A 24,173-nucleotide genomic window follows, 5' to 3' on the forward strand; every position below is an offset into this window, starting at 1 on the left:
ACCTGGTCCTGGTTTAACTTTGGTATATGGTATTTATCTAAAAAGTGTCCATTTCTTTTACATTTTCCAGTTTTGTGGCATACAGGCTTTGTTAGTAAGACCTAATGATTCTCTGAATTTCCTCTGTGTCTGTGGTTATGTCCCCCTTTTCATTTCTGATCTTGTTAATTTGCGTATTCTCTCCCTGCCATTTGATTAGTTTGGATAGGGGTTTATCAATCTTGTTGATTTTCTCCAAGAACCATCTTTTTGTTTCATTGATTCTTTGGATTATTTTCTGTGTTTCTATTTTGTTGATTTCAGCCCTCAATTTGATTATTTCCAGTCTTCTACTCTTCCTAGGTGAGTATGCTTCTTTTTTTCTCTAGAGCTTTCAGATGAGCTGTTAAAAGTCTCCAATGTGTGCTTTCTCTGTTTTATTTAAGTGGGCACTTAGTGCTATGAAATTTCTTCTTAGTACTGCTTTCATAGTGTCCCATAAGTTTGAATATGTTATTTCTTTATTTCCATTGAACTCAAGGAAGACTTCAATTTCTTTCTTTATTTCTTCCTTGATCCAGGTGTGGTTCAGTAGTTGACTGTTCAGTTTCCATGAGTTTGTAAGCTTTCTTAGGGAAGCATTGTTGTTGAATTCTAACTTTAATCATGGTGATCTGATAAGACACAGGTGCTTACTAATTTTTTTTTTTTGTAACTGTGGAAGTTTGCTTTGTTACTGAGTATGTGGTCAGTTCCATGAGTGCAGAGAAGAAGGTATATTCTTTCTTATTTGGGTGGAATGTTCTATAGATATCTGTTAAGTCCATTTGATTCATTACCTCCATTAATTATCTGATTTCTTTGTTAGGTTTCTGTCTGATTGACCTGTACATTGGTGAGAGAGGGGTGTTGAAGTCTCCTACTATTAGTGTGTGCAGTTTGAATGCTGCCTTGAGTTTTTGTAATGTTTCTTTTATGTAAGTGGGTGCTTTTATAATAGGGGCATAAATATTCAGAATTGAGACTTCATCCTGATGAATTGTTCCTGTTATGAGTAGAAAATGTTCCTCTCCATCTATTCTGATTGATTTTAGTTTGAAGTCAACTTTGTTAGATATTACTATGGCCACACCTGCTTGTTTCATAGGTCCATTTGCTTGATAAGCCTTTTCCCAACTCTGATTCTTGCCTGTTTTTGTGGTTGAGGTGTGTTTCTTGTAAACAGCAGAATGTTGGATCCTGTTTTCGTATCCAATCCCTTAGCCTGTGCCTTTTTATAGGTGAGTTGAGTCCATTGACATTAAGTGATATTAATGACCAGTGCTTGTTAACTCCAGTCACTTTTTTAGTAGTGGAGTTTGTGTGTTTCCTTTCTTTGAGTTATGCTGGTGAAGGGTCTTAGATGTCTGTGTTATTGTGGTCATTGTTAGACTCCTTGGTTAGTGATTTTCCTTCTATTGCTTGCTGTAAGGCTGGATTTGTGACTACATATTGTTTAAATTTGTATTTATCCTGAAAATTTTGTTCTTTCCATTTATAGTGAACAAAAGCTTGGCTGGGTATAGTAGTCTGGGCTTGTATCCATGATCTCCTAGTTTTTGCAGTACATCTATCCAGGACCTTCTGGCTTTCTAGGTTTCCATAGAGAAGTCAGGTGTAAGTCTGATAGGTTTACCTTTTTAAGTAACTTGGCCTTTTTCCTTTGCAGCTCTTAATATTCTTTCTTTATTCTGTATTCTTTGTGTTTCGATTATTATATGGCGATGGGATTTTTTTTTTTTTTTGATCCAGCCTATTCGGTGTTCTGTATGCTTCTGAATCTTTATAGGTATATCTTCCTTTAGGTTGGGAAATTTTTCTTCTATAATTTTATTAAGTATATTTTCTGGACCATTGAGCTGCACTTCTTCTTTTACTTCTACTCCTATAATTCTTAGGTTTGGTCTTTTTATTGTGTCCCATATTTCCTGAATGTTTTGTGATAAGAGTTTATTGGACTTGCTTTTTTCTTTGATCGGTGTGTTTATTTTCTCTATAGTATTGTCAGAATCTGAGATTCTTTCTTCTATCTCTTGTATTCTGTTGGTTATGCTTGTTTCTGTAGTCTCTATCGATTTACCTAGATTTTCCATGTCCAGCAGATCCTCTATTTGTGTTTTTTTCTTTGCCTCCATTTCAGTTTTCAAGTCTTGAACTGTTTCCATTATCTGTTTGATTGTTTTTCCTTGGTTTCCTAGGGTGTCATTCACTGATTTATTAAATTCTTCAAACTTTCTTTTATACTTCTCATCCATTTCTATAAGGACATTTTTTACATGCTGTTTAAGGGTGTCGATCACTTTCATAAAGTTATTTTTTTCTAATTCTTCTTGATTAAGTTGTTCATGTCCTTCTGTTGTGAGGTCACTGGGTTCTGGTGGTTTCATGTTGTTTTTCAGCTTGTTGGGTGAATTCTTGCATTGGCTCCTGCCCATCTCTTCCTCCAAATGCTCCCCTATGGATCTTCTTTTACAGGATCAGGTCTCCTTGCCTACTGGTGTACCTTCCCAGTGATGGCACTCCCCAGTGATGGCTCTCCTGGTACTCCAGTTATGTGTCTTTTGGTCCCGATATCAGATCTCTCTGCTGGAGGGTAGCCCAATGTTGGCTCTCCCGGTGCCAAGATCAGATCTCCATGCTGGTTGGGTAGCTCGTAAACAAAGTGCCTACATTGCTTGCTGCAGGCAGGCTATTGAAACAAAGGAACTCCCACCTGCCTGGTTGCCCTCAGGATTTGGCCCCAGAGCCCAGACAGGCTGAGCTAGGTGATGTTATGTGCCTGATGAGGGAAGGGAGGCAGAAGGGGGTAGGGTTCTGGATGCAAGCTGGGTGGGATAGGAAGAGAGAGGTAGTTTGTGGAGAGTAGAGGCCCTGCAGGAAGCTGAACATTTCATTTATTAAATGTAATTCAGAGACAAATTCTTGCACTTTACTTAAGCTTTAATATATATTTATGTGATTATATTTTGTGTTATTATAAAATGCACTAAAATGTTATTCTGAAATTTGTTAGTAGGTTGTTAATTTAGTGTAAATATACTGCTTATTTTGGTCTTATTTAATTTTTCCAGCTGGTATACCATAAAAATTTAAGTTGACATATTTATTTATTATACACATGTGCTAAATATCTTTCAAGCTATACGAACATTCCTACCTAAATCTTGACTGATATGCATAAAATTTACATTTTACTATCAAGAATGTTAAGTATTTGAGAGTTCTATGTTTAATGGTAAAATATTTTAAAGATATAGTTAAAATTAAATAGGCCTATAACACAAAAATAACTTTAATTTGTAGCCATCATCTCTAAAGATAAAACAACCCCAAAATAAAAATTAATTGATGCAAGAAACTCAAAACTGCTCAAAATCTTTTGAAATTTCTAAGAGTCTTCTAAGTAAATTTGCATGGAATTTTTTCCCTTTACAAAAAATTCTCATAATATTCTGCAAATACTAGATCAATTTATACCTGAAATAAATTTATACACCAAAGTTGTATATAATTGACATGAGAATTGAAGAAAACCTCATCTTTAACCTAATCCTACAAATTGGAGTCTATGATTCCTGGGAATTACCAGTATAATTGTAACTGACTTTGTTTTGCATGTGCGTGTATTGGAATTTTATGAGAATATTTAATTATAAAGGGAAATCTACTAATCTAGTCAGAAATGTAAATATCGGGATACTATATTGTCTTTGATGAATGTAGTAAATTTAATAATATTTCTGGCAAGATAATTCAAAAATGTTATGACGTTCTCTCTGAGTTACAATCATTTGTTTATCAGTACTGTACTTTTACAGTTATTTGTACAATAAATATATTATGACTCAATCAAAAGGAATCTGAGACACCTAAACTTCTTATAAAGTGGGATATAATGGTAGAAATAAACCATTCAGCATTTCTACTTGTCTTCCATAGGTGCCCATAAAGTAATTCAGGGATTGCCTTCTTCAAATACAGCAGTCTCATTTTTTCTTTTATTGTTTTATCAAAATTTATATGTGGCATATGCTGTAAGACACCAAATAGCATTGAAAACACCACATTCAGATGAATCAAATTGTTAACAGCATTTTTTTAAAAGAAATGCACACCTTATAGAGATAATTTTCTATGAAAAGACTTCCAGCTAAAGTTTAATGAATTAAAAGAACATGAACAAAGAACAAGATCAAATGTACTGACATCTGTCCTGTTCAAACATCTTTATTCATAGACTCTTTGGGACACATTTTCATAGTCCAAATCTACCTATAAGTTCATATGATTTTTAATAGCCCATCTATCTCTCAAAATGGAGCCATCATCTTTAAAATATATGAACAAAATACAGTATCATCTAAAGCTATGAGAAAAATTTTCTACCTAAAATGCCTTTTTATTAATATTCATCTAAATATTAGTCATCCAGTTTTCAGAACCAAGATAACAAAACTAAGTTTTCATTGATGTTTCCTTATATATGGTGCTCCACAAAAATGTCATTTGTATGCTTTTTATATTTATTTAATTTTATTTTATGTGTATGGGTATTTTGCCAGCACATAAGTATGCATACCATGTGTGCATTTGGAGAATGCAGAGACCAAAGGAGAGCATCAGATCCTCTGGAACTTGATTTGCAGATGTTTGTGAGCCACCATGAGAATGTTGAGAACTAAACTCTAATCCTCTGCAAGAACAGCAACTGTGATTAACTACTGAGCCATCTCTCCAACCCCTTATCATCTCTAGCAGGTAGGAAGTACTGAAGACTAGTTACAAAAATCAGTAGTCACTAATACTGGCTGAAAGAAAGGAATATTTTATTCTAGAAAGTTTTTTAGTGACCTTGTTTTATGTGCTGAGCAGTCTTTCTAGCCCCATATCTACAAAATTTTTATGCTTCTTCCACTAATCATCTCTTAATTACTTACAGTAGCTACCCATTTCCATAGTGTATTTGTATTTTTGTTTCGCTCAACCATACTAGGTTGTAATCAAATAAAAGGCACAGACATAACATTTTTAATTTTATTTCATGAATAATTTAGGTCAGCATCTTGAATATAAAATATATTAGAACACTTCATATAATTGTAGCATATTAGAACCAGATAGTGCCATGGATAATCATGTAATCAAAATAACACAATTGTGATACTGATGAAGATAAATCCAAACCAGTTCCTTTCTTACATACTCACAAATACAGAAATGTTATTCATTTGAATTCAGCTTATAAGATCAAATCAGTTTTCACCCTCTGTTCTAAACTGTGATTTTTTTTTTTTGGTTTGAAAATGTATATAAATCTTACTTTTCAACATTTTTATTCAGTCTTCCAAAATACTTTCTTATTCACTATCATTCTTGACTATATTCATAAGACCTATATTCTTAAAGACAAATTTTACTTCCAGGTGGCCTCACGAATTGTTATCGGATGAAATCTTAATACAGATGCTTAAGCTCATGCATTGAAAGATGTTTAGCCAAAACAAAGAGCTCTAACACAGACCCAAAACAACCAAAAATCTGCTTTAAGTCAGAGTGGATTAAGTGGAGCTATACTTAGTTTCCTAAAATAAACTATGAAACTGATCAAAATATATTCAATTATAAGTTTTAGAAATATGTCAAAGCACAATAGAGACTAAGATCCAAGATACCAGGAAACAAGAAGATGATTCCTATGACCATGGTGACTCTGATTCAGAGAGGAACTTTGCAGACCATATATATAAGGGAAAAACAAAACAAACAAAAACTCAACAGAGAAGAAGACAAGTTCCATGAACAGAGAGACACAAAAACCATAATCTGAGCGACTGCTGGAACTGAGATTTATAGGGCTGGATTAAAGTAGAGAGATTAATAGAAATAGCTCCATTTTTGTACAGGGCTCTGCTCTTCATTGTTGTTGCTAATATTATTCATATTGCCAAACAACATGAGATAAAACAGATCATGAATGAGAGAAGAAGCTGTATATTGAAGATGTCTGAAAACAGGAGAATCTTAAGTAAATAGTTAGGGAAGTATTGCGGGACCAAGGTAAAGTCACAGTCCACAAAAAACCTAAATTAGAAACAAAGTAAAGGCTATACTAGAACCATTCTGACAAAGCTTGAACATGATCAAGTTATTATATAAGTAATATAACTGCCTCTAAAGCAAGTTCTAAAAAAAGTAAAATTTACTTGTAGAGAATATATAGAAGGACAAGTGTAGTACAAGCTGTGGGCCTCTTCCCACAGCCAGACTCCTGGCCGCCTGGCTAGCTTATGCCCCAAAATAACAACACACAAATTGTATTCTTTTAAATACTGATTGGCCCATAATATCTAGCCTCTTCTCGGCTAAATCTCGCACCTGGAATAGCCCATTTCTAATAATGTGTGTAGCACCCCAAGGTGCACTTACCAGGAAGATTCTAGCCTATGTCCATCCTGGGTCGGAGCTTCATTGCGTCTGCCCCGGAGAAGAGCAGCCTGGCATCTAAGCTCACTTCCTCTTCCTCCCAGCATTCTGTTCTGTTTACTCCACCCACCTATGTTCTAACCTATTAGGCCCAGCAGTTTCTTTATTAATTAACCAATGACCTTCCTCCATCAGAGAAGCATAAAACATGTGTTTATTAGAACATTCACAATATAGAAGACAGTAGATAGAGTCATTTAATTATATATTTTGTACATATAGCCTTCAAATATGAAGGCAAAAGTACTTTGTCCAGCAAAAAAAAAAAATGTGAAGAGAAATAGTGAACATCAAACACCAAATCTTCATGAAATAGAAAGCATTAGAAATTTTCCAGACAGAATAAAGAGCTGTGAAAATGACAAGTTATTGATGAACCAACAGAATTATTTAATTTAAAATATTTTTCTGCCCTTTGTCTCAATAGCCTGCCTGCAGCAAACAAGTTAGGCCCTTTGTTTGCAAACTACCTGGCCAGCAAGGAGACCTGATCTCAGTGCCAGAAGAGCCAGCAGTGGAGTGAGTGAGTTCCTGACCTGGGGCAGCACCCAGGCATGGAGAGCAGACATTCCTCATCCCCCTATACTTCCTGGTCTTCCTGCAGGGGTTATAATCCCCAGCTACTTCCTCTCCCTTCCTACCCCACTGAGCTTGCATTCAGAAAACTCCTCCCTTCTGCCTCCCTCCCCTTTTAGGGCCCATAACATCACCCAGCTCAGCCTGTTTGGGCACTGGGACCCAGTCATGAGGGCAACCAGGCAGGCGGGAGTCCCTTTGTCTCAATACCCTGCCTGCAGCAAACTAGGTAGGCCCTTCATTTGTGAGCTACCTGGCCAACAAGGAGATCTGATCTCAGTACCAGAAGATCCATCACTGGACAACGAAACCTGATCCTGTAAAAGAAGATCCATAGGGGCGCTTTCAGATGAAGAAATGGGCAGGTGCTAATGCAAGAATTCATGCAGCAATCTGAAAAACAACATGAAACCACCACAACCCAGCGAATTTACAACAGGAGGACATGAACACCTTAATCAAGAAGAAGTAGAAAAAAATGACTTTATGAAAGTGATAGAGGCCCTTAAACAGGAGGTGAAAAACTCCCTTAAAGAAATGGATGAGAAGAATAAAAAAAAAGTTTGAAGAATTGAGTAAATGCATGAATGCTATTCTAAGAAAAACAATTAAACAGATAATGGAAACAGTTCAAGACCTGAAAACTGTAATGGAGGCAAGGAAGAAAACGCAAACCAAGGATGTGCTGGATATGGAAAATCTACGTAAACAAACAGAGATGACAGAGACAAGCATAATCAACAGAATACAAGAGATAGAAGAAATAATCTCATATTCTGAAGATATCATAGAGAAAATAAATGCACTGATAAAAGAAAACAGCAAATCCAACAAACTCTCAAAACATTCAGAAAATCTGGGACACAATAAACCAAACCTAAGAATCATAGGAGTAGAAGAAGGAGAAGAAATACAGCTCAACAGCAAAGAAAATATATTTAATAAAATTATAGAAGAAAACTTTCCCAATCTAAAGAAAGATATTCCTATAAAGGTTCAAGAAACATACAGAACACCGAATACACTGGATCAAAAAAAAAATCCCCTCACCATATAATAATCAAAACACAAAACATACAGAATAATGAAAGAATATTAAAAGCTGCGAAGGAAAAAGGTCAAGTTGCTTATAAAGGTAAACCTATCAAAATTACACCTGACTGCTCTATGGAAACCATGAAAGTCGGAAGGTCGTAAATAGATGTACTCCAGAAACTAAGAGACCATGGATGCAAGCCCAGACTACTATATCCAGACAAGCTTTCATTCACTATAAACGGAGAAAACAAAATTTTCCAGGATAAAAACAAATTAAACAATATGTAGCCACAAATCCAACCTTACAGAAAGTAATAGAAGGAAAATCACAAACCAAGAAGTAAAACAATGCCCACAATAACTCAGACATCTAGTGACCCTTCACCAGCACAACTCAAACAAGAGAAACACATAAACTCTACTACTGAAAAAAAAAATAAAATCAGAGTCAACAACCACTAGTCATTAATACCACTTAATATCAATGGACTCAACTCACCTATAAAAAGGCACAGGCTAAAAGATTGGATACAAAAGCAGGATCCAACATTCTGCTGTTTACAAGAAACACATCCCAACAATAAAAACAGGCATCTACTCAGAGTTAAGGGCTGGGAAAAGGTTTTTTTCAATCAAATAGACCTAAGAAACAAGCAGGTGTAGCCATACTAATTTCTAACAAAGTTGACTTCAAACTAAAATCAATCAGAATAGATGGAGAGGGACATTTTCTACTCATAACAGGAACAATTCATCAGGATGAAGTCTCAATCCTGAATATCTATGCCCCTAATATAAAAGCACACACTTATGTAAAATAAACATTACTAGAACTCAACACATTCATTAAACCACACACACTAATAGTAGGAGACTTCAATACTCCTCTCTCACCAATGGACAGGTCAATCAGACAGAAACCTACAGAGAAATAAGAGAATTAATGGAGGTAATGAATAAATTGGACTTAACAGACATCTATGGAACATTCCACCCAAAAAGGAAAGAATATACCTTCTTCTCTTCACCTCATGGAACCTTCTCGAAAATTGACCACATACTCGGTAACAAAGCAAACTTCCACAGTTACAAAAAAATAATAGTAACCACCTGTGTCTTATCAGATCACCATGGATTAAAGTTAGAATGCAAAAAACAATGCTACCCCCAGAAAGCCTACAAACTCATGGAAACTGAACAGTCAACTACTGAACCACACCTGGATCAAGGAGGAAATAAAGAAATTAAAGACTTCTTGAATTCAATGGAAATAAAGACACAGCATACTAAAACATATGACATAATATGAAAGCAGTGCTAAGAGGAAAGTTCATAGCACTAAGTGCCCACTTAAAGAAAACAGAGAAGGCACACATTGGAGACTTAACAGCATACCTGAAAACTCTAGAGATAAAAGAAGCAGACTCACCTCGGAGGAATAGAAGACTAGAAATAATCAAACTGAGGGCTGAAATCAATAAAATAGACACTCAGAAAACAATCCAAAGAATCAATGACACAAAAAGCTGGTTCTTGGAGAAAATCAACGAGATTGATAAACCACTATCCAAACTAATCAAACGGCAGAGAGAGAATACACAAATTAATAAGATCAGAAATGAAAAGGGGGACATAACCACAGACACAGAGGAAATTCAGAGAGCCATAGATCTTACTACAAAAGCCTGTATGCTACAAAATTGGAAAATGTAAAAGAAATGGACACTTTTATAGATAAGTTCCATATACCAAATTAAACCAGGACCAGTTGAGCAATCTAAATAGACCTATCAGTGGTGAAGAACAAGAAGCCATTATCAAAATTCTCCCTAGCAAAAAAAAAAGTGCAAGACCAGATGGTTTCAAAGCAGAATTCTACCAGAACTTACAAGAAGACCTAATAGCTATACTCTTTAATATATTTCACAATATAGAAACAAAAGAGTCATTGCCAAATTCCTTTTATGAAGCTACACTCACCCTGATACCAAAACCTCACAAAGACATAACCGAGAAAGTGAAACACAGGCCAATCTCACTCATGAACATTGACGCAAAAATTCTCAATAAAATCCTCACAAAATGAATCCAAAAACACATTAGAAAAATTATCCACTATGATCAAGTAGGCTTCATCACAGAGATGCAGGGCTGGTCCACCATACGAAAATCTATCAATGTAATCCATCATATAAATAAACTGAAAGAAAAAAACCATATGATCATTTCATTATTTGACAAAATTCAACATCTCTTTATGATAAAGATTGGAACAATTAGGGATACAAGGGTCATACCTAAATATAATAAAAAGCTGTTTACAGCAAGCCGACAGCTAACATCAAATTAAATGGAGAGAAACTCAAAGCCATTCCACTAAAATCAGGAACACGACAAGGCTGTCCACTGTCTCCATACCTTTTCAATATAATGCTTGAAGTTCTAGCAATAGCAATAAGACAACATAAGGGGATCAAGGGAATTCGAATTGGAAAGGAAAAAGTTAAACTTTCGTTATTTGCAGATGATAAGATAGTGTACATAAGCGACCCCAAAAACTCCAACAAAGAAATCCGACAGCTGATAAACACCTTGAGTAATGTGGCAGGATACAAGATAAACTCCAAAAAATCAGTCGACCTCTTATACACAAAGGATATGGAAACAGAGAGGGAAATCAGAGAAGCATCACCTTTCACGATAGCCACAAATAACATAAAATATCTTGGCGTAATTCTAACCAAGGAAGCAAAAGATTTATTTGGCAAAATCTTTAAGTCTTTGAAGAAAGAAATTGAAGAGGATACCAGAAAATGGAAGGATCTTCCTTGCTCTTGGATTGGAAAGATCAACATAGTAAAAATGGCAATTCTACCAAAGACAATTTATAGATTCAATGCAATCCCCATCAAGGTCCCATCAAAATTCTTCACAGATCTTAAGAAGACAATAATAAACTTTATATGGAAAAAAACAAAAAACCCAGGAGAGCCAAAACAATCTTAAACAATAAGGAACTTCTGGAGGTATTGCCATCCCTGACTTCAAACTCTATTACAGAGCTACAGTATTGAAAACTGCATGGTACTGGCATAAAAACAGAGAAGTCGTCCAATGGAATCCAATAGAAGACAGGGATTTTAACCCTCAGTCATATGAACACCTGATTTTTGATAAAGGAGCTAAAAGTGTACAATGGAAGAAAGAAAGCATCTTCAACAAATGGTGCTGTCACAACTGGATGTCAACCTGCAGAAGAATAAAAATAGATCCATATCTATCACCATGCACAAAGCTCAAGTTGAAATGGATCAAAGATCTCAATATCAATCTGAACACACTGAACCTGATAGAAGAGAAAGTGGGAAGTACCATAAAACGTATGGGCACAGGAGATCACTTCCTATGTAAAAGCCCAGCAACACAGACATTAAGGGCAACATTGAATAAGTGGGACCTCCTGAAACTGAGAAGCTTCTTTAAAGCAAAGGACACTGCCACTAAGACAAAAAGGCAATATACTGCCTTGGAGAAGATCTTAACCAACCCTGCAACAGACAAAGGTCTTATCTCCAAAATATATAAAGAACTCAAGAAACTAGACTTTAAAATGCTAATGAACTCAATTAAAAAATGGGGCACTCAACTGAACAGAGAATTCTCAAAAGAGGAATTTCGAATGGCCAAAAGACACTTAAGATCATGCTCAACATCCTTAGCAACAGGGAAAGGCAAATGAAGACAACTTTGAGATTCCATCTTATACCTGTCAGAATGGCTAAAATCAAAAACACCAATGATAGCCTTTGCTGGAGAGGTTGTGGAGGAAGGGGTACACTCATCTGTTGCTGGTGGGAATGCAAACTTGTGAAACCACTTTGGAAATCAGTGTGGTGGTTTCTCAGGAAATTTGGGATCAACCTACCCCTGGACACATCAATACCACTCTTGGGGATATACCCAAGAGATGCCTTATTATATGACAAAAGCATTTGTTCAACTATGTTCATAGCAGCATTATTTGTAATAGCCAGAACCTGGAAACAACCTAGATGCTCTTCAATGGAAGAATGGATGAAGAAAGTATGGAATATATTAGAGTACTATTCAGCAGTAAAAAATAATGACTTCTTGAATTTTTTTTTTTTTTTTGCAAATGGACAGAAATAGAAAACACTATCCTGAGTGAATAAGCCAAACCCAAAAAAGGAACATGGGATGTACTCATTCATATTTGGTTTCTAGCCATAAATAAAGGGCATTGTGCCTATAATTTGTGCGCCTGAGAAGCCAAATAAGAAGAACCTTCCTTTGGCGATGGATGGAGATAGAGACAGAGACCCACACTGGAGCACTGGACTGAGCTCCCAAGGTCCAAATGAGGAGCAGAAGGAGGGCGAACATGAGCAATTAAGTCATGACCATGAGGGGTGTACCCACCCACTGAGACAGTGGGGCTGATCTATTGGGAGCTCACCAAGGCCAGGTAGACTCGGACTAAAAAAGCATGGGATAATACTGGACTCTCTGAACATGGCGGACAATGAGGGCTGATGAGAACCCAAGGACAATGGCACTGAGTTTTGATCCTACTGCATGTACTGGCTTTGTGGGAGCCTAACCAGTCTGGATGCTCACCTTCCTAGACCAGGATGGAGGGGGCAGGACCTTCGACTTCACACAGGGCAGGGAACCCTGACAGCTCTTTGGACTTAAGGGGGAGGGGGAGAGGATTGAGCAGAGGAGGAGAGGAGTGGGGAGAGGGGGAGGGAAATGGGAGGATGGGAGGAGGCAGCAATTTTTTTCAATAAAAAAAAGAATAAGTGAAAATATTAAGCTTAAACATCTTAAACTTTGGCAAGGTGTTGAACAAATGTGGCCTGGAGCATTACCGCCATCCTGATAGCAAAGCAAAGGCCAGTATTTAGGAATGAAAGGTTACCAGCTCTGCTAACTGCCACTCTCAAATATCAGCTGTCTCAGTCAAGTCTTTGACAAGGGCTAGCTCAGCATCCGTTCATGGATGAGTTCTGTGAAGACTTGAACTGCTGATATTTTATGCTATTCTTTGAGTAGAAAATTAGGTTTCTGTTCCCCGTCTCCAGCTTCATTAAAATGTAACTAACAAAGATCATAGGCACCCATGGTACGCAGTGTAATGGATGTTAGTGCATATAAACAATGTGAATTATTAAATCAAAGATAAATGCATCTTTGGTCTCATGCTCATTGCTCTTTTGAGTTGAGAAACTTTATAATTTATTCTCCTGGCATTTTTCAAGTATATAATACCTATTTATGGACTGTAGTTAACAAAAAGTACAAAAGATTTTTAGAAATTATTCGCTGATCTCTTGAAATCTTTGTATAGTTTGAGCAACATGCCTACATTCCCTCAAACCTGAAAACTACTACTCTGTGTTTCTATGACCTTGGCAATTTTAGATACACACCTACAGATAATATCATGTGTCCTGTGTCTGGCTTATTCACTTAGCACAATGTCCTTTATATTCCTTGTTTTGCTGCAATTATCCAGGCCTCCTATATTAAATCCACATGTGTGTGCACGCACAGACACACATCTCTTCTTACTTACAGTTTCATAACACTGTGATCAGAAACCATTCTTGACGACTTTTAATCTGCTTAAATCGTTTAAGACTTGCATTGTGCATTGACCTGTTCTGGAGAATGTGTACTTAAAAAGGTGTGTGCTGGTTTTTCTGGAGGTGTCTCATAGGTACATTTGGTCTATGGTATTCTGCCTGTCTACTTTTTCCTTTGGTTTTTTTTTTTTTCTCTTCATGATTTATTTGCCCATCATGGAAATTAGGGTATTAAAACCCCTTACTGCTTTGCATTTCACTATCTGTTTCTTCTTTCAGTTCGGATATTTGCTTTATTATAACCAAGTGCTTTTCTGCTAGGAATCAAGATGTATATGCAACATCCTCTTTATCAATGGATAGTTTTGTCAATAAATAATGACCATAAAAATATTTTCCTTTAGTATATCTTTAGGAAGCTTCTATAGTGATATATTTCCATGTGACTTTTTCTTACTTTACTCTGCCCTAACCCGGAGTCAGAAAGCTAAATGACACATATTTTTTTCTTACTTGTTAGCTTCAAAGCTTCAGATATGTGTGTTACATTAGAATGAGCACAGAAGTCAGAAAATTGCAAAGCAGTAATGGAGGTGATTTTTTAAATTCTTTGTGAAATAACTGAACATTAAAAATAAAAATTATGTAAAGCAATTTTGATATTGATAACATTTGTTGAAGTAATAAGTAGAGTCCTACAATGATATCATATTATACATTACTATGTGGTGGAGTATATTTAAATTTATATGACATACTCTAGAGCATGTATGTGTTATGTTTAAAAAAGTAATTAAAAAATGAACTATATTCATAACTATATTAAATAGAAACTATATAAATAGTCCTATAAAATAATTGCAGTATATTTTCAAAAGATTCAACAATAAACAAATGTATGCATTTTGAATATTTTAAAAAATAATTTCAATTTTTTAAAGAATGAAGACAGACAATACTATACAAGCCCTCTTCCTAAAAGAAATGGAGTAGTTGCATCAACATCAGATGAAGTATAGATCTTAGGACAAAACTGACTAGGAAAGGAACTGTTTCCTAATAATAAGTCAATTCAATCAGAGCATATTAAATGTATAAGCATTTATTATAGAGCTTTGAAATATGCGTAGAAAGCCTTATATACTGATGCAGAAATCCAAAATTCTAACTAGAAGTATCAAAATTCCTTTCTTTTTACACAGTGATAGTAGAGGGAAAATTAGAAAGGCTACAGAAGGGTTAAGAAAAGCAATAAATTTATATGTCTAATTTAAAATTTTATAGCACACCAACCCATCAAGAGGAGCATATATTTTGTCCAACTTCACATGAAATATCCATAAATTGAGCCATAAAATTCCAATTAATTACTACATAGTAGAATCATAAAGACAATGTTCGCTAACTACAATTGAATTAAATTATAGATCATTAACATAAACATAAAAATATTTCCGATCAACCATAGCTCCAGCAACAACAGAAAGCCAAACCTTTTATGAGCCTCAAGTGTCAGAGGACAGAGCTGAAATCACGAACAATAGATTAACATTAGGTATTAGTTCCCTAATATGAAGAAAAACAATTATAGAGATAGTGATGTAAAATTTTCCCCAAATCATAAAATGACTGCAGCAATATCCATGTACTGTAGAGAAGTCAGAAGGGCCAGATTACAAAGGATTCTGAAAGACCTTAAGAATAGAGAGGAAAAATACTCCATTAATACATCTTTTATGCCCAGATCCATGAGGTCCCCCCAACACCAAGAAGGAGACTCAGTCCCATATGTAAAATCAAAGAGCCTTTATTTTATACAAGTTTGCAAACTCAGACTTTCTGTATGTCCAACGTATTAGAATGATCATAGAGCCCAGAGCTCAGTTAGAGTTTGGTTTTTAGAGTGGTAAAGGTGGGGGTGAGGATTTTCTCAGGTTAAGGGCCCCTGATTGACTAACATTTGTCTAGGGGTGTCCTGGTGAATGTGTGCTAGCAGGTGATCCTATCTTCAACGGTTGGAACATAGGAATTTCCTTTGGGTGGTCTGTTCTTGGGTGGTGCCTGGATAATCTCTGTGGTCCTTCCTGCAACCAGGTATTGCCTCAGGGTAAACTACTGAGACTCTGGCCTCCATTAAACTGAGTCCTACACTGGCAGATGATAACCAACTGGAAGTTCAAAACTTCCTTTAGGTGGTCTTTTTCTATTAAGCTTATCATGGTTGGCTAAGTCCTACACATGTAATTTTTACTTTATTTATATTTATACATGTTAAGTCATGAAATCACATAAAGTAACTCTTAAAATAATGATAAAACAGAGCCAATGAGAGGGTTCAGCAGGTAAGGGCACTTGACAAGCCTGACAACTTGAGTTCAGTCACCGTTTAACTCACAAGGCAGAGGAGAGAACTAACTCCCATGACTTGACCTCTGATCTCCATACTTGTCTGTATAGTTTCCGTGAATAGACACACTCAGACATAAACACACAAACACAATACACCATATAAATAAATAAAAAAATTCAAAAATCGAAGAAAGATACCAGGTGTCATATATCATGGGTAATAAAATCCAGTTTGAGAGAAAGAAAAACACAATTAGAGCAAGATAAATTCAATCAACAACAACAAAAGCAACATTGTATCTATTCATGGTTAAAATTTCCTTATTAAAATAATAGATGGGAAGGAAACTTACTCCACCTAATGAAGGAAAATACAAAAATATTCTCAACTAATAATATATTTTCTTTTTGAGATGATTAAATAAAGCAAGAGATCTACTCTTAGGAAAATACAAAACTTTTTTTTTTTTAAGGAAATTCAAAGCTAAAGAGCTTTTCTAGTAAGGAAATAAAATCAAAGTTTCATTGAGATTCCTTCTCAACATAGCCAGGGTGACTATCATCAATAGGCATACATTACCAAATGCTAACAATGATGCAAGAATAAAGAAATACATTGGACATGCAGAGAGACAGAGTTTTCAAACTTGCTTAAAATAAAGGCTATTTGCTTTTACATATGGAACTTGGTCTCCTTGTTGGCTTTTGCAGGGACTTCTCGGATTTGGGCATATTGCCTATACCTATGATATATTGATGAATCAGTGACACACATGTTGTGGGATTAACCAACTGTATTTTAAGACTTGAATGCATTTAAGGCCTACTCCAGGAGATGGAACCCATGCTTTGAGCTACATTGTTTGCCAAGACCTAAATAAGCTATGAGCTTAGGGGAAAACCATGTAAGATTGTTCTACCAAGAAGCATAGCAAGAAAATGGTTCTTAATAACATTCTGCTATGCCCATAGGTCAGTGATTTGCTTAGCTATCTTCAGAGAAACTTTCGCTTACAGTGATGGTAACTAACACAGAAACAGACAACTGGACAATGTGCAGAGAATGACACATTATGGAACATTTGATCTTATAATGTGATATCTTCATCGACCCAACCCCCCCCCCCCCACACACACACAGCTATCAGGGTAATATTCAGAAGAAGAGGCAGGAAGATTTTAAAAGCCACAAAGGAAGGATGGCTCCTAGGAAATAGTGTCTTACAGACATAACAGGATTGATACATATATTAGCTCACAGAGACTGTAGCAGCATGCCCAAGGCCTGCATAGGTTCAAGACAGATTGGTCCTTGTGCTGAAAAATCCTCATAAGTTTCCACCTCAACCTATATCTATGTCCAGTTGGCAATCGCTTCCAAAGGAAAATACCAGTTTCTCGAATGGACTTCCTTGGGTATATTAATCATACTTAAATGTAGGCCCCACATTAAATAGTAGATGACCAAAACAAAAGGAAATCAAAGTATTATTATAAAATTGTTGTCTTATATTGTATTTTTTGGGCATTTTTGATATACCAGTCTTTTACTTCTATATTATGATTTCCAATTTTCTTTGTGTGTTTTGATGTATGTGTATTTCTTGTTTTTTCTTTAAATTTTTACAAATTTTAATTTTTAAAATTTCATTTGGTTGTCTTGCTTTTATGTTTGTTTGTTTTCTAATGAGAGAAACCAAGAAAGGATGTGGATTTGAGTAGGATAAGGGGGAAGATCTAGAATGACTTGTACCAGGGGAAATCATAATCAGAATGAATCACATGAAAAATTAAATTTCAACTAAATAATGAAAAATATGCTTAACATGTCATATATATATGTGGGTGTTTATATATATATATATATGGAATTTATATAGAAGTGAAACTATTTGAAGAGAAGATGGGCAGTAATGACAGAGAAAGAGTAAAAAAAGAGGGTAAACCAGAGGGGTGAGTATGAGAAAAGAACAATGATACCGCAATAATAAGATATAATGAAACCTATGTTTCATACACCATATTAGTTACTATTCTTGATGCTATGACTAAATATATGACAAAGAGCAAGTTAAGAAATAAAAGGTTTATTTTGGCTTACATTTTCAGGGGATATGGTCAAAGAAAGTCAAGGTAATGGGAGCTTAACATAACTAGTCACTTTTCATGCTGTAATGGAGCATGTAATGTAATGGAGAGAGATAAATATCAGTGCTAAGTTAGCTTGAATTACAACTTAATATGAGAATTTATACCTACAATGTGTGACTCAGGAGTAATTCCTGAATAACTTGATTTTATCTTAGTCATTTCTTCATTATGGTAAATGTTTTTTTCAATATGGGCATGTAATTCATTTTTGGCAAATGTAATATAAATAAAGATCTACAGGTGGTTATGACAATAAAATGCTTGATCTCCATCTTGTGACCATGAGGAAAATAAGTCCAAGGGCAATGCTATCACAGCAAAGACTTAAGAACAAGAAACTAGAAAGAATTAAAATCCTTAATGATGTCATTGAACTAATTAAATGACTTACACAGTGTATTATTTGTTTTGAACTTTTAACGGCAGTAATAAATTTCTTTACTCTTTAGATCACTTCTATTTTGTTTTTCTGTTAATTGGAAAAACGGAATGCATAATCACGGATAACTGCTTTTCTACTGAAGGTTTTATAGGGAGCTCACTAAGAAACCCAGGGAAATTCAATGGCTGGAGGTTTTTTCACTCAGCAAACAATAAATTTACCATGGTACTAAAAAGTTAAGAATAGAAAGTAAATGACCATTAAGGACCCAGAGTACACTAAACTTGAACAGAATCCTCTTTAGATAAAATAACATATTTGAAAAGAAAAAAAAATAATTTATTCTGATTGTAAGCTTGACAAGATCTAGAATAACATTACAGGCAAATATCTGGGATATGTCTGCAAAGGATTTTCTAGATTAAGTTGACAGAAGTGGGAAGACCCAGCCTAACTGCCAAATGAAAAGGAGAAAGTGACCTTAATGCAAGCACTCACCACTCAGCCATGTTTTCAAAACAATGATGGAGTTCTTCTTAAACTGTGAGCTAAAAGAAACATTTTTTTTTTACTTGAGGCTTTGATAGGTATTTTGGTACCATAACAGGACAAGTAACTAATACATAAAATCAGTCCCAGAACTAAGGCTGTGATAAAGCTGACATTGTCGTTCCTAGGACTTCAATGGAACATGGTCTTAAGAATAACACATGTTGACCAATGTCTTGTAGAAGTGTGAGAGACACTCTAGGAAAAAAGGCAGAGGGCCTTTACCTCAGGTTCATTTTGTTCCCTGGATTGTTCTTGGTTGTGATTTTGTGCCTCCTGTAACAAACATGTACATTTAATTATAAGACACATTTATTATTGTTGGAAGTCAGAACATAGCTATAGAACCCTGTCTTGTCAGTGTACCCTGAATTTGAATATGTTTTCTCCCTTGCTTTTGTGCTTCTCCTGTTATAATCTATAGTACATGCCAGGCCATTGTGCGTAAGCTGGTCTGTCTTGAGACAATTCTGGGAAAAGACTGCTTGGTTAATGTTTATTATATGCTTCCTGATATTTATTTACATATTTTCTGCTCATATTTTTCTGAACTCAAACAACCTTCCATTGATCATCACTTTGTTTGTTACATCTCTGTATAAGACTATACTGAAAGTGAAATGAGGTTATCTGCAACATTAGACCATAGCTTCATTCCTTCAGGTCCTCAGATCCCAGGTCCAACAGACAAGATCTGTATTGGTTGGTAAAAGTCAAGAGGGCATTAGAAGTGGTTTGCAGGTGGAAAGCAGAAAGTTTGATTTGAACTAGAAAAACCCATGCATATTGTAATTGGAGTTTCCAGGAGCAATATGGTGGGAGATTGGAAGAGAATGTTGTAAGGAACATGAACAATGGAAGCTCAGTTTCATAAGGGGACAAAGACATTTGGAGTTAGGTTAGAAGTAACTCTTTCTGTATTCTGGCAAATAATTAGACTTCATTCTATCCCCATCTTAATAATTTGACTGAAGATGAACTAAAAAATAATAGATATTTCTTTGGCAGAGGAAATTTTAGGACAGTAATATTGAGGCTGTGCCACCACTACTGTCCAGTATTCTTCAGAAACGAGTGTGTGAGAGAGGATAAAGTGAATAACGTAAAGTTTATTAAGCAAAGTTGTATGAGTAAGATTAAAATTACATACAAAGAGGGTAAGTTGTCTGTAATCATTAAAAAGAAATTTCACTCTCCTAATTTTAAGATACATATTAATTGTATTTCTTAATCATACTTCTATGTTAAATTTTTTAAATTGCTTTAATTAACTATTCATTTGATTTTCCACATCAAGTCACAGATAAAAAGTTTTAACTTTAATGATTTATTTTATAGCCATATACCTCATAACAACATTTTGCTTAATGTTGGGCTGCATGTATGATACTGGTAACAAAATATTTTAATGGAACTGAAAATTCCTGCTGCCTATTGCCAGAATTGTTATGTTCCTCAGCCTTCTTATTCCCCAGGGGAAAGTATGTGTGCTATCTGCCTGTTCCACAGCATCATAACACAGGACAACAGATCTGAAGCCACATGATGCAGGACAATCAGACACAATAGGGAGTCAAGTCAAAGCAGGAACTCAATTTATTACTGTGAGCATCAGCTTATATAGGTTAAGCGATATCATGTGATGTGGGGATACCTCCAGCCAATGAGACAGCCAAGCCCTCCCTCTGGCTGGAGGGGCATCTACCTAGTTTTTGCTGTCTCATCCTCACTCAGTTCCCTCAAACTCGAACCAGGCCTTTCTCTGTCCTACAGGCCTGGAGATACAGGTCCTGAGATAATTTTGGCCCAACATCTCTCCCTTTTGTTTTATATCCCACCCCCTATTCTGAAGGTCACCAAGCCAGAATAGCCCACCAGCGAGAGACTACAGATCAGGGCCACCCCTATCTGGAGTTTAGGCCTGTGTCTCCTCAAATTGAAAGTTCATTTATGAGGTGAAATGTATTGAGTTCATCATAATGTACTCAAAGGGCCATGAGTTGTACTTGTTGAATGTCTTTTTAGAATGCTTGTTTCAGCATTTGGAGAATGCATGGGCCAAAAAGACAAATCAATAAACAAATAGCCATAAGCCCAATTAAGGAACAGATGAGTGTGGTAATCCATGGCAACCAATTATGCCAGGTCTCATAGGGGGTTTTTACTTAAATGAATCGATATCTTTTCTTAACTTATCTAGGGTTCTTATACTATCCCAGAATGGTTTGCATAGAAGCAACATACTTCCCCAAGTTCCCTTCAAATTCCTCCCTGTTCCATAAAAAGCAAGTGCAAGCCTCCCCTGTTTTGTAAGGTTACCCTTTCTAAGGAATCCAAAGACTTTTGTAAATAACATAATGTGGTATCTGTCTTTTCTAAGGTTGCTGTCAATTGCAAGCAAATTATTCCCATTTCTTATTGTAAAATCACCAGAGATGAGGTGCCCAGGGCAGTCCCAGCCACTTCTAACCCCATCAATGTGATGACAGCCAGGGCATTAGGGGCTCTCTATTATGCCTTCGGGCCGGGAATTATTCTTGCATGTGGTTAAGCACATGAAAGAAAATTAACGCAAGCAGGCAAGTATTGTTACACTGGATGATCAGTGGGTCAGACAGGCAGGGAGTAACCCCCGTCTCTTGGCAGACCCCAAAATACCCATGATCTATGGGCATCCTCCATGAAGCTATAGACCCAACAGCCACATCACAAGTGAGGTTAAGAAGAGGGTGTCTAGTGTACGAGACACAAGTTGCATTTGACATTTACCAAAGGGGGATAGTCAGTCCCGACATCTCCCCAATTTTGGGGTTTTCCCATATACAAATATCAGCTTTATCCAGTATTTCATAAGAGCCATTTACCCCAAAGGCTTCAAAGTAGGGGGTAGTGATTGTAAGCAAAGCCAACAGGCCTCAGTGGCTTCAGGGTAGGTAAGGTTTAAAGTCATAAAGGCCGTATTAATGGTCTCCATCAAATCTCTAGGCGGCTTGGTGAAGAATACCTTAGGGGTAGATGATGTGGGGGGTTGAGCTATATAAAGTTGATGTTGGGGTATGTAAAGTTGAGGTATATACAGGCATGTACCCTGATGTAGAAGGTTCTTTTGTCTATGTGATGCTTTCATTGGTTGAATAAAGGAACTGCCTTGGCCTTTTGATAGGGCAACACTTAGGTGGGCAGAGTAGACAGAACAGAATGCTGGGAAGAAGGGCAGTGTGGCAGATGCCATAAAGCTCCTGCCCGAGACTGATGCTGGTTAGAGTCTTTCCCAGTAAGCCATGACCTTGTGGTGTTACACAGATTGGTAGAAATGGGTTAGATCAGGATGTGAGAGTTGGCCAAGAAGAGGCTAGATATAAAGGGTCAGGCAGTACTTCAATTAATACAATTTCTGTGTGGTTAATTCAGGTGTAAGCTAGTGAGGTGGGATGAAACAAAAGGACTTGCTCTCCTCTTTACAACAGTTCCCCAGGGACATTGGCTTAGAAGCAGGCTCCAGCATCCAAAGAAATTCCTCAAAGTATCTCCATGTGAAGCAAGAGGATAAGGACATGATCATATTCCTTTTAGTATAGCCTTAATCCCCACATACTCCCAGATAACCTGGATAGGTCTCTTTTTCCCCCGTGATCTGTAAACATTAATATCAGATGGTTACATCTGAATTGAGTACATCTTCCATATAGAAGATTCCAGGATAGGGGTACCTAGGAGATCCTTGAGATCACTATATCTCCATGATGTTTTAGCCAATGTCCAGTCCCAGTCAGCTCACATCCCCAGGAAGAGCAATAGTAATCAGCAGCTCCCTCCCCCCACAGTTTCTAATAGTGGAGGCAGTTCATTTGCTTCCTGAGCATACACAAAATGGTGTCTGCAGGAGGGCATGTCTCCTAAGAACATGAGAACAGCCAGGTTCATTAGGGTAAGATGCCTAGGATAGGATGCATCCCCCCAAGCCTCCATATTTAGGTCTCCCTTCAATCCCCAGAATCCAGTATCCCACATCCCAGGTACTACATGTCAAATCACAGAGGTCAAATGTCAGGTCAGGGCACGATGTCCAGGGTGTTGTCATCTGAGAAGTCTGGTTTAGGATCTCCCCAGTGCCAGTGCTCAACAGGATTCACATCATCTTCTGTGGTTGGTGGGGGCTTGCTGCTTGAACCTTGATCTCTGAGAGAAGAGTTAATATAATTACCACCAGGAGAGCCATCTGAAATAGTTAAACAGGCAACACTTTCCTCAAGGGTCAATCTCCCTTGGGCAGTGGTGATTTTCTTTTCTTGTGTTTGAATTTAAGGGTTGTCCACCATAATCTATTTCTTTATTGGTCACCTTAGTCTTCCCCATCGTCCTGGGTGGGGGGTGGAGAAACCTTAAGTTATGAGTGGCTAGTAGTATAGGCATTTCCCCTCTGTTTGGAAAGACACAACCATATCCTCAGTCCTGTGTCAACAAGGAATCTGGGCCCCTCCTTTGGTTAGTGAGAGAATCATTCCACCTAACCTTTAGGCAGGGCCTCATTGGTAGGGATCCTCAATGTTTCTGGAATCTATTTTGTTCATCTGATTTTTGAAAATTTAAAATATTGATGGTTAATAATGCCTTTTGCAGTTATAAATGGGGAGAAACTTTCCCCCCTCTTTGTTTTATAAGAACCTCTTTGAGTTATTGCTGATGTCTTTTGACACGTGGTATGGGATATATTCCAACTCTCAAATAATTCTTTTAATGTTTAACTTATAAAACAGGGGCCGTTGTCAGTCTTGACTTGTTGTGGTAGTCCCAAAGTAGCAAAAAATGTTAAGAAATAGCTTTTGACATGGGTTGCCTATTCTCCTAGGTGGGTGGTAGCACAGCATTCCTTAAAGAATGTGTTTATGGTCACAAACATATATTTTAATTTGCCAAATGGAGGGTAATGTGTTACATCTGTTTGCCAGATGATATTGTGTCCTAACCCTCTCAGGTTAACCCCTGGCCCTTATAAAGGGAGGGGTGCAGAGAAACTC

Source organism: Alexandromys fortis, unplaced genomic scaffold (genome assembly GCF_014885135.2).
Source record: "Alexandromys fortis isolate MF-2015 unplaced genomic scaffold, M_Fortis_MF-2015_v1.1 scaffold_180, whole genome shotgun sequence".
NCBI lineage: Eukaryota > Metazoa > Chordata > Mammalia > Rodentia > Cricetidae > Alexandromys > Alexandromys fortis.